We start from the raw sequence: 18,244 nt of genomic DNA on the forward strand, positions 1-18,244 counted from the left end.
GCTTGTGACGTTTAGTTCGCGTTGACGCGAGAGCCAGCGCGAAGGTCCATTTGCTCGCTGCAGCTGGTGCGATTTCTCGCTCCAGCGTTTTGACGAGCTCCCGCGGTCATCGAGCGAGATGTGGTCATGTGTACCTGTGCGCACGTGACACCGTGCTTGTTTATTTAGTTTGTAAGCGAATATTTACAACTTTATACGACCGATAAAACTACTATCATTACTTCGTATAGCTGTCTACTAAGTTGTTATCGCAATCGATGCTTCGCCTTTCGGCCGAAACTGAGACTTTTTTCATTGGGTGCTGCTGCAATAAACTAAGGTTTTGTTTTCACTTTTAGTATTTATTGTCACGATTGATAACAAGAGAATATGGCATTTTTTGTAATGCAACTCTGCGGCGCTGCCTAAAGTGGATGTTTCTTTATGTTTGATGTTCAGTACTTCGTCTTGCTTGGGTGCGCATCCGACGCCTTAATCGGTGAATTTTAATGTTCTCACTATTGTTTTCACAACAGTGTCATTGCTGTCGCCGTCGTCTCCACAGTAACTGGTAATCATATCTCCAGACACAATACGCAATTTTATTACACAAGACGTTTTAGAAATGCGTCTCCTAAACATAGGAAAGAAGATACGCTGAATACAAATCCTCGGAAGGGGAAACATTAGGACAAGCAGCGCGTATGTGACAGAAGCTGTTGCTCATTAGAGAAAAGCAAGAAAATATAAATATGCCCGCTTGAGTAGGTTCCCTGGTACACAAAAGTTTGTGACTGTTTCAGCCTAGGCTTCTTCTCTCTAGTTCTTTACAAATTCATAATGCTGGATTTGTTGAGAGGATTCGATATTTTTATGCTTGTACAGTCCAACGCTTTTATAACGAAGTGCTTCGGGCATCCAAAATCATTGGTTATACAGGTCTATTTGTTTTAAAGGTCGCGCTTCGCACAGCTCACAATAGAACCGGGAGAGAATTATTCCTTCGCTATACAGGTCATGTCGTTGTACAGGCACTAGACTGCGTTCCCTCTCGGGCAATACAAGTATTAAACTGCCTTTTTCATATATTTAAGTATGCTGATTAAAATTTTCACTATGTTCTTGGACCCCCTCCAAATAAACTTTATCACAGGTACCAATCATGAGTGCAAGCATAGCGTGTCCCAACAAAACAGTTGACTAGACAATATCAACACGCTGCCAGTGAAGGAAAATAGCTTCATTGCGGATACCACGAGTGCTCCGAAGGTAATATTCGTTGAAGTATTGAGTGTGTTGTATTGCTAGTTGGGCCTGTATATTCAAATCCTCGGGAGTTGCGACCACCCATCATCTCTCAAAGAAGCAACGCTTCGCATCGATTCTGGTGTCCCGCTCAAAGCTGAAACCCCATCAGTTACTCCGCGCTGTCAGCGCGGTAATTAGCTAATTAGCGGAGGAATGTAAATAACAGCACACAAAGCCCTTCCTCTCGCAGTCACAAGTGGCACCCCATGTATTTCGGAAATCCCGCAGCTTCTTTTTTTTTCTTTTTGCAGTGATATATGTTATATTCTTGGTTTACTGCTGCTTTGCATTGCTTACTACTGGCTGGGAACGAGGCTTAATATGGAAGCGTTCAACTTCCTTCCACGTTTGTTGTTTTGGTACCAGCGTCTCATGCGAGATATCTTTTTTGGTTGAAAGTGCAAACATCTATGTTGAGCTCGTTCGATCTTCTTGAGAATTTCCTTTGCGATGAGAATGAACAAAGGTTCCTGCCTTTGTCCATGATGAAAACATGTCAGCAACCGAAGGGTAGCGCTACAATTTCTTTTTCGCGGGATTTATGATGTTTCCGGAATTCACAAGGTAATTATTAAAACTCAAAATTTCAGGGAATCAGTCTGGTTCTTTGAAAGGAAGCTGTCCTTATAGGGTGGAAAATACACAGAAGTGTGTGTTCCTAATAGCCCCTAAAATTTCTACAGCGAAGTTCCAGTTATACCTCTCCCACTGCTCCAAAATGTTTTAATGAATTTTCATGGTGGTGCCCTATTACAGCAAAGACAGAACAACAGTTTTCGGTGGCGGATATATATCAGTTTATGTATAAAATGCCTTAGCACTGGTGTCAAAACGGATGATGGATGACCGATTGTCATACCTCTTGCCAACGCCGATGATTCTTTCACAAGTGTCGCGATACTTGACGGCCGCACGTCCCACCAATCGCTGTGCCTCTTTGTCTCGTGACGTAGAGATCGCGCTAGCGCTGTTATCAGCAGTTGCCATTTGGACTCGCTATGGGACAGACGCTCGTTTAACCACACCTTCTATGATCCTGACGAAGCCCCGCAGTGTTCCGCGGCTATGAACGCTGTGGCTCATACGCTAGTCTATGACGACTTGGCGCAGCAAATGCACTACCTGGCCATCGCACTGCGCGAAAACACGACGCCAATGTCCTTTATCTTTGACGAACATGCCGAAGACGCTCAATACGGTCAATAATGATTATATGTAATTTCACTATAGCAGAGCTTCCATAGTCACAGCTTCGCTGGCTTCCATCTTCACAGTAGTGGAAGGACTCAAAAGTTTTTACTATGCAATCAAACAGGAACGATGCCAGTGCAGAAAAGCACATCACGAGCAGTGCTCTACACACGCCAAAGACACTTTCTTCAGATTTGGAGCTATCCTTGAGATGTGTGGGCCAGCGCCGCTTTTTCTCAACGTCCTGAACGGGTATTCGACTGTGTCACCACAGAGATATTAAAAGGTCACTGACAAGAAAGGTGGATACGATGAGGAATAGGGGTGAATTCCATGGTGGGAAGTGAGCAGCGCAAGCAGGCCCCTAGTGTTAACGCACCAAAGGGGCGCAATGACTAACTGTAGGCTCTGCGAAACGTAGCCGCGTGTTCTCATCGAAACAATAGGTTGCGAGTAGTACACCTTTTGTAGGATAAGTATTCCTAAATGGTCGGGCATGGTGCACGACAAATTTACTCTCGACGAAAATGTGGAAACATAGAATGTGTGCCTAAGCAATGTTTACCTTACCATTTTGAGTGTAAGTAATAAATGAGTATTGAGTAGACTATATTGTTACGGAGCGATCCATACATGGATCAACGCGATGCTTGGCAGAGCGACGAAACGACGATTGAGACGCTAGCACTTGGACCGGATCGGACATCTCTTGCACTAGCCTCCTCTGTATATATTTTGTAAATATATTCTTCGCCTACATCTCGCTTCCGTCACACTTCCGGCTTGCGCCTGGGTCAGATCGGGAGCAATCATCTTGTTAATGTCGTCGGGAGACGAAGGCGCGAAGTTAGCGGAGCAAGAAGGCGGCGAAACATCGGCGTCCAAAGCGGTAATCTTGCAGGGGTCAAGTGCGGAATAGGTGGCCAGCGACATGCCTTGCGGTATATCCTGAGTCAACAGGCTGACGTTGAGAAGCGGCACGACCACCGTATTGTCAGCAACGGAAACAATGATGTGAGCCAGGGTGACATCGCGGGCTAACAGCACGGCGGTAATCAGAGACAAGACGTAGTCGCCATCGGGAATGTCGCGTGATGACGTCAAAGTAACGTATGTAGCAGCTTGAGGCGGCAAACGAACGTGGTGGCGAGAGCATAAGCGTGGCGTTATGTCAGCTGGACTGTCGGGAGAATGGGGCAGCTCAAGCTGAAGAGCACCGGTCGCACAATCAATGAGGGCAGAATGATTGGACAAAAAATCTAAGCAGATGATAAGGTCATGGGGGCACTTCTCGATGACGGCAAATTCGACGAAAGTGGGATGACCAGCAATGCAGACGCGGGCGGTGCACATCCCAAGAACGTCAGGAGTCCCTCCATCACCGACGCGGAGGATGCGGGAGGCGGCAGGCGTGAGCATTTTATGAAGGCGTCGACGAAAATCTGCACTCATTACAGAGATGTGCGCTCCAGTATCGATGAGTGCAGAAATATTTCCGCCATCAACATCAACGTCTAACAAGCTTCGTCTTGTCGGCAGCGTCAGAAGAGGATTTGTGGTGGCAGTCGTCAATGCAGCGTCACCTCCGGGCGCTGCATTGTTTAGTTTTCCTGATAGGCACTAGCAGGGTTGAAAGGGGACGACGGGCGGCGAGTCTGTGGTGCGCGAGACGACGGGCGACGGCCTGGAGGCGAGCGTGACCGGTGACCACGCGGCGACGGGGAGCGGCTTCTTATCCTGGGGGAAACATCGGCGTTGGGGAAATAGGACTGGGTTGAAGGCGGAAAGCGGGTGCTCTCGGGACGGCGGTAAGTGGTAGACAGTGTTCGAGGCGCCGAGGACCAGCGGGTGGCGCAATAACAGGCGACATGGCCGATACGGTGACAAGCAAAACATATCGGTCGATCGTCAGGGGTTCGCCACGCAGCAGGGTCGCGATATCGAGTAGCGAATCTCTGCTCTTGATAGGAAGAGGGCGGACAACACGAAGTTTGTGTTGGGCTGGCAACGGTGCACACAGAGTGAATGCCCATGTTGGCGATCTCCTGCCGGATTGGCTTGAACGAATGAAGCCGTAATCGATCTCGAGTCATCGGCGTGAACAGCAGCAGGGGTCATGGCCTGAAGTTTGAGGAGTACAATACGTGTCAGCTGATCTGTGGAACTGATGGTTCTGCAGCCGTGCGGTCTTCGCAAAAGGACGTTGCCGCCGTGTTGGGAAGCCAGGGCAAATGAGTGGCCAATGCGGCGGCTTTTAGCCTGCTCAAAGCGCCGGTACTCCTTTATAATAGCGTCGACTATAAAACAATTTCTACACATTAAAAGGTTGAAGGCGTCGTCGGCGATCCTTTTCAAGATATGCCCAACCTGGTTGTCCTCCGGCATCTCGGCGTCGGCCTTTCGGCATAGCGCTAATACGTCTTCTATGTACGCGACGTTAGATTCAGTAGCCGTCTGCGCACGTGACGTGAGCGTCTTTGTCGCGGCTATCTTCCGGCCAATGGGCTTTCCAAACAATTCTCGGAGTTTTTCTTTGCAGGTGTCCCAGCTCCCAATCTCAGCTTCGTGATTATCTGACCATACCTTCGCAATGCCTGTCAGGCAGAAGATTATATTTGCCAACATCATGGTAGGGTCCCATCGGTTGTTCTTACTCACGCATTCGTACTCCGCCAGCCAGTCTTCAAAGTCCGCGTCACCGGAAAGGGACAATGAGCCAGGATCCCGGGGTTGCACAAGCACGACAGTTGAAGTAGTCGGCACTGATGTAGACGCTGTGTCTTTCGCCATTGCAGACAGATGTCTGAAACGACGGCCGCTGTAAAGTTCCGTTGCGAGGCGAGACGTACCCCGCACCTCCACCCAAGTGTGATGGAAGCGAGATGGAGGCGAAGGATATATTTACAAAATATATACAGAGGAGGCTAGGGCAAGAGATGTGCGATCCGGCCCAAGTGCTAGCATCTTCATCGTCGTCTTTGTCGCTCTGCCAAGCATCGCGTTGATTCATGTATGGACCGCTCCGTAACAATATTGTGGGGATGAATTTTGAAAACGTTCCTTTGGGAAAAACTGACGCAACTCACAGCGATGCGCACCCTTGTACACTCCACTGTCGAAGGCCCTTACATGCATGTGCCTGGCTGGAATGCCGCGAGACTATAGAAGAAGGGCGAGCAAAATGCAAGGAAGAGCAGGGAAATTGACATAGTAGTAATATTATTGAGGGCGTACCTGTAGTGGAACACTAAACATGTTTACTTCTACCATGCCACTGCCTAACCGAGTGGTAAGTCACTCAACAATCAGCTCAGCCCCCGCACTTAGTCCACGAATCGTGAGTGTCAGAAGAAAAGAATACCAGGTTATAAAGGAATTCCTGGCACAAAGTTCTTCGTTTGTCCTGACTTGGCTAGCGCGAAGAGTACATTGGCGAAATTTGGGTAACGGTGCTTCTAAATGCAACCTTGTAAAGAAAATCGCCGACATAGGTCCAATGCGTCATGCATTGTCTGAAATATATACAGGTGTATGACAAAAATGCCATGAAATTGTGATGTTCAGACTAGTTATCACAGCGCAAAATAACCATTTAAGCATTGAATGCATAAAGACAATCGTGAGGATGCATACAAGCGTAGTAAAATTTTAGACCAACACGGCTGCCATAGAAGCAGGCTTTTCCTGCATTTTCTTTCCAACCTGTCATGTTTTTAACCTCACGATTTGCAAAATAATCGTTTGCGATTATAATTATGAACACTTTTTCAAAAGGTACGTTCAACAAAAAAGGTATATTAAGCTAGCAGAAATTAAGTCAATTTATCAGATTAAAATGTAATTCTGAGACTTTTTTGCAGGAAGATATTAAGTATGCTTGACGTTTAGAAAACTCGACAGACCATTGCACAACCAGTGCCCTCGAAGAATCGCACGTTAGTGAAATACGGACATCTTTATCTGCTAGAAAGGTGTTATTTATGTAGAATCAAATTAGTGTAATGATGAGAGAAATATAAATTTTCGTTCAACTGCAACTTATCCTACGCGGATATTTTACGTTAGAGCCAGGGGATGGCACGTCGGGAAGCGGCGCAGCTAAAATTTACTTACTCGGCGTGATGTTTCCTGACTGAGTCCCGAAAGAGACCATCTCTTTCTCCTCGTAGTCTGTGGTTGTAGTGTTCGTATTGTCTACCTTGTTCGTTGAGTTGGTTGGCCTACACACATTTATAATTGCACATTGATAAGAAAAATGTCGTTGATAAGAGACTGTGGAGCTACGCGAAAGCAAACTAGGGAACGAGCAAATGCTTGAAAATGCATCTATTCCAGTCGAAGCTTTGCAAAAGTCAGAGACGCGTTCCGTAGGTTATGTCTCCGCAGCGGTGTTGGCAGCATCGTCATCGTTTGCGCATGGGGCCAGCAGTTGTCCCTTTCTGAGCGCAAATAGCAATTTATGCTTTGGGCAGAGTTTCTCACCGGAACTTCCACTTTGGGTAAAATAGGCCGCAGTGCACGTGTTCCGAGTTCCAGGCTGAATGCCTCGTAGTGTCTCGACTACCTCCTGTGTCAGTAAGCCACCTTACATGCCCACAATATATGCAAGTCAAGCAACCATTGTTCACATATTTTGCCTGAACCGGTATCAAAACGGCTGAATAAAAAAGCTCCAAGATATGAAAAAAATAATAATGTGGAGACAAAAGCCGCAACACTCCACAACCGACGAAAACGGTCATGCTTTATTATGCGTCTGCGCTGCCAATTTCATCTCGAAGAAACTGTGCCTCGCGGCGACACTGCGGGAACAATATGCAAAACCTAAGCCTCCCCCACCATGGACAGGACGCTGAAGATGGACCTGAAACCGTTGATGCCCACTTGCTTTTGGGTTCACTCAATAAAGCATTCGTGTGCTCACTGCTAACAATTATTCTTACGGAGTGGTAATTTTTTAAAGTCAGATTTCTGCAAACAGTAAGAAGTTCGGAAAACAACTTCTAGCCAGCCACGTGCCGCGTAAAAAAGCACGTTTCTATAACCGCGCTTCTCTACTGTTCTCTATCTCACAATGTTATCGCCCTTGCACTTTCCACGGAACCTCATGGCGACGGCGACGACGACCACGGTCACAGCAGGAATGCGCCTGGAATGTCCACATAATTGCTATCAAAGTAAAAGCACCCGTGCGCCGTGCATTGGGTGGATGTTAATGAACCCCACGTGGTCGAAATTATTCCAGAGTCCTCCAGTGCGGCGTGTCTCATAATAATATTCCGGTGTGAGCACGTATAACATCAAATTTTATTACGTATGCTGCTAGTTGCTTTGTCGTTTGTCTGTAAGGCAATATTGCTACTTCGATTTAAGATTTGTAGTCTGAATTGCATGCAGCAGCGCCACTAATGTCATCAGCCCGCTGACAAAATCACCCACTTGCTGAGGAAGCCAGTCCGTGAGACGTAGCTTGGGGCACATGACAGGTCTGCGGTGCATCCGTCTGCACCGTAGAATATCTCTATCCATCAAATCAGCTGTACAGGGCTAATACCACGCTACCTTCCTACGGTTGTTGACACCTGAGCATCATGGAAACTGCACCAGCCCTGACATATGTTAGAGAACCCCTGAAAGGTTTTTCTAACATTATCTGCTTTATGCTCTACTTTTCCTCCGGTGTTCTTCATTCAGCCGAATAGACACGCGTATGTCCTCAGTGCCAACACAATAAAGTTTAAGTGCATCATTGCCGAATCCATGCTGGTCTCGAGCCTTCACCTTCATCTTCATGTGCGGGTAGGGGCCGTGCAGGGATCTCAACCTCGTCTTCCTGAATTGATACTTACGGTCCAGTGGGCCTCCTTTCCTACAACCTCGAGAGTTTCTTCTCATGCTTAAGCATTCTTCATTTCCCCGCTGCACACTCTCCACGGTATAGTATGCCTTATACCATCGTATGCCGTTAATGACATCTTCTATTCTTGATCTAAAATGTGGAATTATTGTACATTTCAACGATATCTTATGTTTTAAACTCATATAGAAGTTCTTTCATCTAAAGGGTAAATGAACGACATCTCGAGTGATCTAATCTGATCGCAGTGACAAAATGACATTTTACGTGAGTTGCATGCCGACAGTTTTGCTTCTTGTGGCCGCCAACAAATCACATTTTATTATTGCCTCAGCAATTATATGGAGACTCCAGGTGCATTTCCACAGGGCGGCCCCGGGGGTCGCGCGCTATATCTTCAAAGCCATATTTGTTGGGGACAGAGTCCGCCCTGCGCTGTGCTTACGGGGCTTAGTTCGCGTTCATGCGAGTGGCAGCACGAAGGACCATTCGCTCTCTGCTGATTCTGTGCTGCTTCACCCCAGCGCTTTGACAGCGAGTTTCCGCGGTGATCGAGTGAGATGTGTTCATGTTTGCTTGTGCGCGCGTGACACCATGGTTGATAATTTACTTAGGATGACTATATTTACAAGTTGATACGGGCGATAAATCTACTGTCTTTACTTCGTATAACTGCCCACTAATTTTCTATCTCAATCGATGCTTCGCCTTTAGGGCTAAACTGCGATATTTTCAGAAACGCCAAAACGGCACTGAGAGGAATGTCATGTTGCCGCTCGCTTCGGCGAAGCCTAGAGCTTTAACTTGACAGCTGAAAGTTCTCTGCGTGCGGCTATTCATCAGTCACACGAAAAAAAAAAAGAAAAACTGTAAGCCATTTCACTGGGGTGGAGATGGAAGACCAGCGGAGCTCGATCAACTATGGTGGGAATTATGTATTTCCAATTAGGACTATTAAGATGTGATGGTTTAATTGGTTATTTCAACTTTTAAAGAATGAAAAATATATGTGATCTGGTGGTTTTCATTTATTTAGTGACTACAGGGACAATGGCTTTATGGTCGCAACGGTACACCGCCGTAGGGTATACGGCAAAGGTTGGCACGTTCTTCATAAATACGGCATGAACGCCGCGCGCGTCCCAGACAAAAAATCCGACAGGCTGTCGGCTTGTCGGCTATATGTTATTTTGGCCTGTCGGCCTGTAAGCCTGTGGGCTTGTCAGCCTGTCGGCGTCCGCCTGTCGGTGTCGGCCTGTCGGTGTCGGCCTGTCGGTTTCAGCCTGTCGGTTTGTAATCCTGTCGGAACATTCTATTCCGACAGGCCGCAATTGCGGCAGTATTCTCTGGCAATAACTTTCAGCGATAGTTTCACTTTCGCGAGAGTTCATGGCTCGGCCCACGAAAGCTCTTGCATTTTCCCGACGCTTGTGCGCAGGCATGCAGTGCCGATTCTCGCAAAAGTGAAACTACCTCCGAATGTGATTTTCCGAGAATACGATCCCTAGTGGCGTCATCAAGCATGCTTGATTATGCTGTCAGACAGTTCCTAAATAGAAAATACACCTTTGATTGATGGTTTCAAAGTTTTATTGCACAGTAATTCACACGCAGCCATCATTACATACAAACAAAAATACTGTATTTACTGTACATAGGTACTATTTCTCGAAATAAATGAAGCTACTCAATCTATGTTACCAACAAATTTCTACCTATATTCATGAAAAAAGCTAGCAAAAGTACCGAGGCAATGGCATTCCTCTGCCATGCCTGGGTTCAAGCTGCACATGGGCGCCTGCTTTACTAGTACATTATTTGTAACCTGTAGTAAATATACACAACAAAGTAGAAAGCAAAACTAGTATTAAGAAATCTAATAAAGTATGTTTGGGGACCATCATTGGAGACAAGCAAAGTCTCAACATGGGTTAAGAATGTGCGAGGGGGCCTGCCAGCTGAGATTCAGACTGGTTTTAAATGATGCTGCATATACAGCACACTCGACAGCGTTAAAGACATCGTCATTTGGGGTGCCGAGGACGCCTGTGCAGCATCCATCAAGGATGACTTCTCTGGCAGGTACGAAGAGGATCCAGCTTGCAGCATTGACTCGCCTCCCTTTTCAAAGGCTAAAAAGGCCAAGATGACCAAAGTGAGCGCCATCATCAGGGCAGCATACGAGGCTTCTCCGGAGCTACCAAAACACACGAGCATCAAGAAGTGGACGCTCTTGGTATTTACGTCACATATGAAGAATATACCACGGTGGTGGTCGTGGCACACCGACAGCATATGAATTCAACAGAACTAGGAAGGGTCCTGCTGTAAAAGGTGGGATGCCCCTGAGTGGGCAATACAGCAGGGAAGAAACAGTTTTGCTGCTTAACATACCGAAGAGGGAAAATTTGTTTCAGCAATCCCAAAGAACATGAGCACGGAACACAACCAACGCAGAAGAAAAGCACGATCAAAGACCTTACAAAACAAACATGGAAGAAATCCAGACATATACTACACAAACGTGCATAGAGTGGCAACAAATTCACAATAGTCCACAGTGATAACTGGCTCCATTCGGACCCCTTTGGCTTGCACGGAGGAGGCAGCAGCCATAGCACTGGCCTTTCAAGATGCAGAGGCAGAAGAACAATCTCCATTGGTCCTGACGTACTCCCAGGCAGTGGTCCATTCATATATAACGGGCACCATTCCACACAAAATCCACAGCATGCTAGGCACCACCCTAGAATGGCACCACGCAATAATGTAGTGCCCGGCACACTGGGCACAAGGGAAATGAGAAGGCCGACCAAACTGCTCGAGGATCCCTACGAGGAACCCCTGATCCACTTTCAAAAGATGAAGCGCCAACAGTGACAGCACATTAGGAAGGAACAAAGACAGGACAGGCGCTACTTGCAACTGTTTATTGTGGTCAAAGGTGGTTGAATATATAGCCATGGGGAGAGGGGGGACGAAAAAGGCGGAACACTGATTGTATGAATGCGCACGCGTGAGAACACTGAAGATATGCATGAAGGAAATGGCGAATCTAAAACTTATCTAAAAACACACTTTCATTTGTGTATATATTCAGAGACGGGGAGCTGACACATGTTTCCCCTCTCTTCCTAATCTGGTTGGCCTCCAACAATTCACGTGCCACAGAGTCTTTACTTTTAAACAAGATTGTAGTATCTTGAAGCCTTGCTTCACATGCTTGTTTATTTTCATTGCCGCAGGCCTTGCAATGAAGAGGCAGGTTTGAGCCATAACCATATTTCAATGAAAGCTTATGCTCCCGCAGGCGATCATTAATACATCGGCCAGTTTGGCCGACGTACTCTTTCCCACACTTCAGTGGTATACAGTATACAACTCCTTCCTCACACTTCACAAAAGGATTCGTATGTTTAATGGAACACCCTGCTTTCTTAGAGTTATCAGAACCAATCAGGCGGCACTAAGTAGCAAGTTTTCGGGGTGCGGAAAAAACCACAGGAATTTTGTATTTCACGGCGACGTGTTTAAGATTGTGCGCCACTTTGTGAGAATACGGAATCACCACTGGTTTGGCTTTCTTTTCGAATGTTTGACCTTCTTCAGTGCTTATTTTTCTTTCTTTTTTCACCTTTTTCAATAACGCCTCCGAAACTGCGCTTAAAACCGAACAAGGGAAGCCAGCCTTCCTCAATTTCAAAATCTGTTCGTCAAAGCTTCCTTGTGCCTTATGACAGCACGAATTTTTAAGGGCGGATTCGAGGCATATAGTGGCAATCGCACGTTTAACAGTCTTGGAGTGTGTAGACTCATACGGTAACAATTCCTTGTGGGCACGGGGTCGATACATCCAGCAGGAACCTTCGTCAGTAAGGGTTATGTCAAGATATAAAAACTGCAAGCTGTTATCCTTGGCTAGTTCAAAAGTAAAATCTAAGCCTTTGCCGTGCTGTTTAGATTTTACTTTTGAACTAGCCAAGGATAACAGCTTGCAGTTTTTAGATCTTGACATAACCCTTACTGACGAAGGTTCCTGCTGGAATTGGTGCCGTATTGGAATTGGTGCCGTATGAGGAATTGGTGCCGTATGAGTCTACACACTCCAAGACTGTTAAACGTGCGATTGCCACTATGTGCCTCGAATCCGCCCTTAAAAAATCGTGCTGTCATAAGGCACAAGGAAGCTTTGATGAACAGATTTTGAAATTGAGGAAGGCTGGCTTCCCTTGTTCGGTTTTAAGCGCAGTTTCGGAGGCGTTATTGAAAAAGGTGAAAAAAGAAAGAAAAATGAGCACTGAAGAAGGTCAAACATTCGAAAAGAAAGCCAAACCAGTGGTGATTCCGTATTCTCACAAAGTGGCACACAATCTTAAACACGTCGCCGTGAAATACAAAATTCCTGTGGTTTTTTCCGCACCCCGAAAACTTGCTACTTAGTGCCGCCTGATTGGTTCTGATAACTCTAAGAAAGCAGGGTGTTCCATTAAACATACGAATCCTTTTGTGAAGTGTGAGGAAGGAGTTGTATACTGTATACCACTGAAGTGTGGGAAAGAGTACGTCGGCCAAACTGGCCGATGTATTAATGATCGCCTGCGGGAGCATAAGCTTTCATTGAAATATGGTTATGGCTCAAACCTGCCTCTTCATTGCAAGGCCTGCGGCAATGAAAATAAACAAGCATGTGAAGCAAGGCTTCAAGATACTACAATCTTGTTTAAAAGTAAAGACTCTGTGGCACGTGAATTGTTGGAGGCCAACCAGATTAGGAAGAGAGGGGAAACATGTGTCAGCTCCCCGTCTCTGAATATATACACAAATGAAAGTGTGTTTTTAGATAAGTTTTAGATTCGCCATTTCCTTCATGCACATCTTCAGTGTTCTCACGCGTGCGCATTCATACAATCAGTGTTCCGCCTTTTTCGTCGCCCCCTCTCCCCATGGCTATATATTCAACCACCTTTGACCACAATAAACAGTTGCAAGTAGCGCCTGTCCTGTCTTTGTTCCTTCCTAATGTGCTGTCACTGTTGGCGCTTCATCTTTTGAAAGCTATGCACCAACTAGCCCCACAACGTGTTTTACTGGAATACCCCTGATCCACCAGCACGACATCCTCGGAGACCAAAGAGACAAAAATACAGCCACCTACACCCAGACCGTACAGGGAAACAGGCCAGGTACTGGCTCTTCTTACAAACACACATCATCATCAACCTATACTTATGTCCACTGCAGGACGAAGGCCTCTCCCTGCGATCTCCATTACCCCTGTCCTGCGCTAGCAGATTCCAACTTGCGCCTGCAAATTTCCTAACTTCATCCCCCCACCTAGTTTTCTGCCATCCTCGACTGCGCTTCCCTTTCTTGGTATCCATTTTGTAACCAATGATCCACCGGTTATCCATCCTACGCATTACATGGCCTGCCCAGTTCCATTTCCCCTCTTAATGTTAACAAGAATATCGGCTATCGCCATTTGCTCTCTGATCCACACTCTTCCCGTCTCTTTAAGATAGACCTAATCTTTTTCGTTCCTTCGCTATTTGTGTGGTCCTCCACGCATATCCATACATCCAAATACTTCACAAGATGCATACACCCTGCCACTTCCCTTGGTGGGCCAAGTCTCGTCCTGTAATGTGGATATGTAAGCAACGACTTCCAAACTCTAAATTCACCCCTTAACGGCGCAAATTCCAAGCAACAGGCAGCGGGACGTTTGGCTTGCTAGCGAAAATCTAGAGAGCCAGAGAGCTCTTCTCGATCAAGCCCAGCAAGCTGCAGAGACCAATGGAGCTCTAAACTGAGGCACCCGCCCACCACCCAAGACCCTTAAGAGAAATAATTTAAGTTTACACTACTACTGCTAAAGATATTGGCTGACTTAATTCAAACTAAAATTTTCTAAATTTCTCAACTAATTCAATATATAGTGGTCGACCTATACTCATGTTGGACCTATTTTTTAGTAAATACGGTAAGCACTAACTCCACAAAGAAAGGTAGAAGTGCTAAGCTGGTAAGGTAAATATACAAAGTCTGTCCCAGAAGTTTGAGCAGTTCATGTCACTACATTCTCTGCCGCGTTTTTGCTGGCTCAGTGCACAAACTTTTGGGACAAGCCCCGTAGCAATCAGTACCAGTAGCACTACCTTCTTGGCGCGTCAGCGAGTTTCTGCACCAATTGCCTGCGCACTTCTTTCAATCTTTTTTTTTTCTCGTCTTCCGGCATGACACGGTTGCCCATGAAGATCCGGAGGAGGCCTGCGCAAGAAAAGCAATCACGAGTACAAAATTAATGAAAGCATCTAAACAATAATTTCCAGCATGCACAGTGCAAGTTCCCAACAATATGCCCACGGTTCAATGAAATATTTTTGCAAAGCTGCATTTTCAATAACCAAACTGCAGATTACTTTTTTCATGTTAACTCACATGCCTCAAATTCTTTCTACAGTTTTAACATGAAATATTTCAGTAGCAGATGATCGCCACACAGTGCTTTAGCACTAGCTTCGCTTTTACTTTGGCTATTTGCATGTGCCATCTATACATGAGTAGATCAGTTCATTAGAACAGTATGTTCATATACTTTTCAAGGATGACAACTTTTGTGGTGTCACGGCTGGTCTGGCCTCAGTCCTTCCCTTGGATCGCGACTTGTTGGACAAAGTCCCGGTCACGCTTCTGTTCTTAAGCTCATCTGGCATCCAATACGTTGTGGACGCCATACGGCAGAACATAGTCAGACGTAGACCGCAACAATGTCCCCCAAGCAGCCTTTTCTATTCATTGCCCGGATCCAGCATACACCTGCAATATATAATAACACATACATAGCTTGTAGCTAACAGGTTTTATACTGGACGATATACACTATGCATTTTCTCAACTCTACTGTTTTCTGGCATTCTGGCCATTTATTAGTTGTAGTGGTCTCACCTGCATGAGCAGAACGAAATTATACAGTAAAATTTTAAAAAATCTTTTAGACAATCCCACATAAAAATCTCCCAAGCATAAATAGCAATCGCTGAATTTGTTAAATTGACAATGATCTGCAAGAATATTCACTGCTATCTATAGCTCGATGAACTCACTAACATCTACCGTGACATTGGGTAGCCGAATTTCAAATACATGTGTTGTCTGTAGGACCACTCTTTATTTTCAGGTTGATCTGTGCGGTCACTAGATGCAATATAGAAATGTGCACAAGCATTGCGTTCCAAGGACTGCATGATTACATAATTATGCCATCAACATTAATGTACACATACAGAAAAAAAAAAACCCTCACACACATGACATGGCTGCATAAACGTACACTCGCCAACTGAAAAACACACGTAGCACGCCTGCCTGGCAGTCCTTGCAAGAAATTTTATAGACGATGCCGGGATATTTTTCTTTTTCGAGGCAGTCTTTGACTAGGACGAGTTGTTTTAGCTTGCTTGAAGGGATGTGGCAGATTTGTCCATCATAATCTTTGAAAATTCTTGACATTGACTCGCTCATGCCTCATGCATAGGGAGAGCCGCCCGTTTCCTTGTTCTCATCGGCCTGATGACACGCTTTTCTTCAGTCTTTATAAACTGGCCATGGTAGCCATTACTGACCAAATCCTGAGCCACTCTCTTCAACTCAGCTCTGCGTGCATCAGTAGTCGAGCACAATCGGAATGCACGGGTGAACAGTGTAGAGGCAACAGATCGTTTGTGTCTAACGGGATGGGCCGAATCAAAGTGCAGATATTTCCCTGTGTGCGTAGGCTTCCGATAAACGCTTGTTGAAAGGCCGGATGCAGTACGCATGACTTCAACGTCAAGGAAAGCCAGGCGACCATTAACTTCTTCTTCAACGGTGAATTCTATTGTGCTTTGGAAAGAGTTCAAGTGCTGCAGAAAAGGTACGACGTCTTTGCGGCAGATAATGGAAAAACAATCGTCGACATACCGCAGGAACAATTTTGGAGCGGGCTGGAATGTCGTGAGGGCTTTCCAAAGCACAATAGAATTCACCGTTGAAAAAGAAGTTAATGGTCGCCTGGCTTTACTTGACGTTGAAGTCATGCGTACTGCATCCAGCCTTTCAACAAGCATTTATCAGAAGCCTACGCACACAGGGAAATATCTGCACTTTTATTCGGCCCATCCCGTTGGACACAAACGATCTGTTGCCTCTACACTGTTCACCCGTGCATTCCGATCGTGCTCGACTACTGACGCACGCAGAGCTGAGTTGAAGAGAGTAACGCAGGATTTGGTCAGCAATGGCTACCCTAGCCATTTTATAAAGACTGAAGAAAAGCGTGCCGCTGAACCCCCATCAGGCCGATGAGAACAAGGAAACGGGCGGCTCTCCCCTATGCACGAAGCGTGAACGAGTCAATGTCAAGAATTTTCAAAGATTATGATGTACAAATCTGCCATGTCCCTTCAAGCAAGCTAAAACAACAACTCGTCCGAGTCAAAGACTGCCTCGAAAAAGAAAAATATCCCGGCATCATCTACAAAATTCCATGCCAGGACTACCAGGCGTGCTACGTAGGCGAGACGGGAAACTTTAAAAGAAGGCTACAGCAGCACCGCAATGATGTAGCCAAAGGACACACGGTTTCCAGCGCCCTAGCAGAGCATCATGAGAAGACTGGTCACAGTATTAACTGGCATTCGGCTTTCATCATCAAAAGAGAGAAGAAATCCCGATAGCTTCTTGAATCATTTTGCATACTACAATCTACGACTAACACAATAAACCGGACACGGGGCCCCCTGCCTGAGTTGTACGCAAGGGCCTTACGTCTTCCAACGCATATATAATAAAGATCACCATGCATTCGTTCATTGTGAACAAGGCACCCGTAGTGGGTGCCAAAACGTCAATCTGTTGTTTTTGTGTTCTTCAGTTGGCGAGTGTACGTTTATTCAGCCATGTTCTTTCCTCGCCAGACAAGTTTTCGTCAAACCCTAGATTTCATCACACAATGACATTACCATAATAAAGGATTAGTCCCACCAATTATGTTTTCTCCTCGCGCTGTTTTGGAGACCTTCGTCACTACGAGCGCAGTGCACCATCTAACTTATAGTAGAAGTACAATTTCATTTTATATAGTTATTTCTTCTGTGTGGCAAGCAATTTTTTTATGGGCTTGGAAGACGCAGCGAAAAATGGCCATCTCCGCAAGCACCGAGATCGCTTTATGACGGCTTAGTTAGAGGAGCATCAAGCTAGTCTCGCACAGAACTGTTTCTTCATGCCCACTATCCCACTGCTGTCATTTCTGCACACTCTTAATTTTACTACCACCAGCAAATGCAGATGATCTGCAAACACTTCTCGTACATTTGTATGCATTGAGAGCAAGCATAGTTGTGCTTTCATGGGACACTGTTCTACACAGGAAATTGTGGCAATAGTGTTAAGCAACAATAAACAAACTAAAACATTTATGTGAGACAAAAATACCAGAGCAAGCATATTACCAGGGTCAGATTTTCTACTTGGCCACTCCAGCCAATCAAAAGTGGCTTGCAGTAGAGTGCTGTAAACTGACCCCTTTTTCATTTATTTTGGTATGTCTGTGGTGTAGCAAGCCAATGACAACAGCACCAAAGGGGCGTCATGTGCTCGGCCACTTGCGGAAAGCAACATGCGATCGTGATGCTGCATGGCACAGCTGATTGACATAAGCTGCCTGCATACATAATTTATAAGAAGCCACTGCCGGCTTAAGAAGCCTTTCCCAGAAATGCTGCCACACAGGCAAATGCGAACAGGCGAATGACGAGTGCCACGTTTGACTAGTGGATTAGGATCACATGGCAACGTCAACCCAAGAACTGTCTCCTTGTCCTTGATATGTACTCGTGGGCACCTTCTGACAGCATGAAGGCTGTG

The sequence above is a fragment of the Dermacentor silvarum genome, chromosome 4, assembly GCF_013339745.2.
Source record: "Dermacentor silvarum isolate Dsil-2018 chromosome 4, BIME_Dsil_1.4, whole genome shotgun sequence".
Classification (NCBI taxonomy): Eukaryota; Metazoa; Arthropoda; class Arachnida; order Ixodida; family Ixodidae; genus Dermacentor; species Dermacentor silvarum.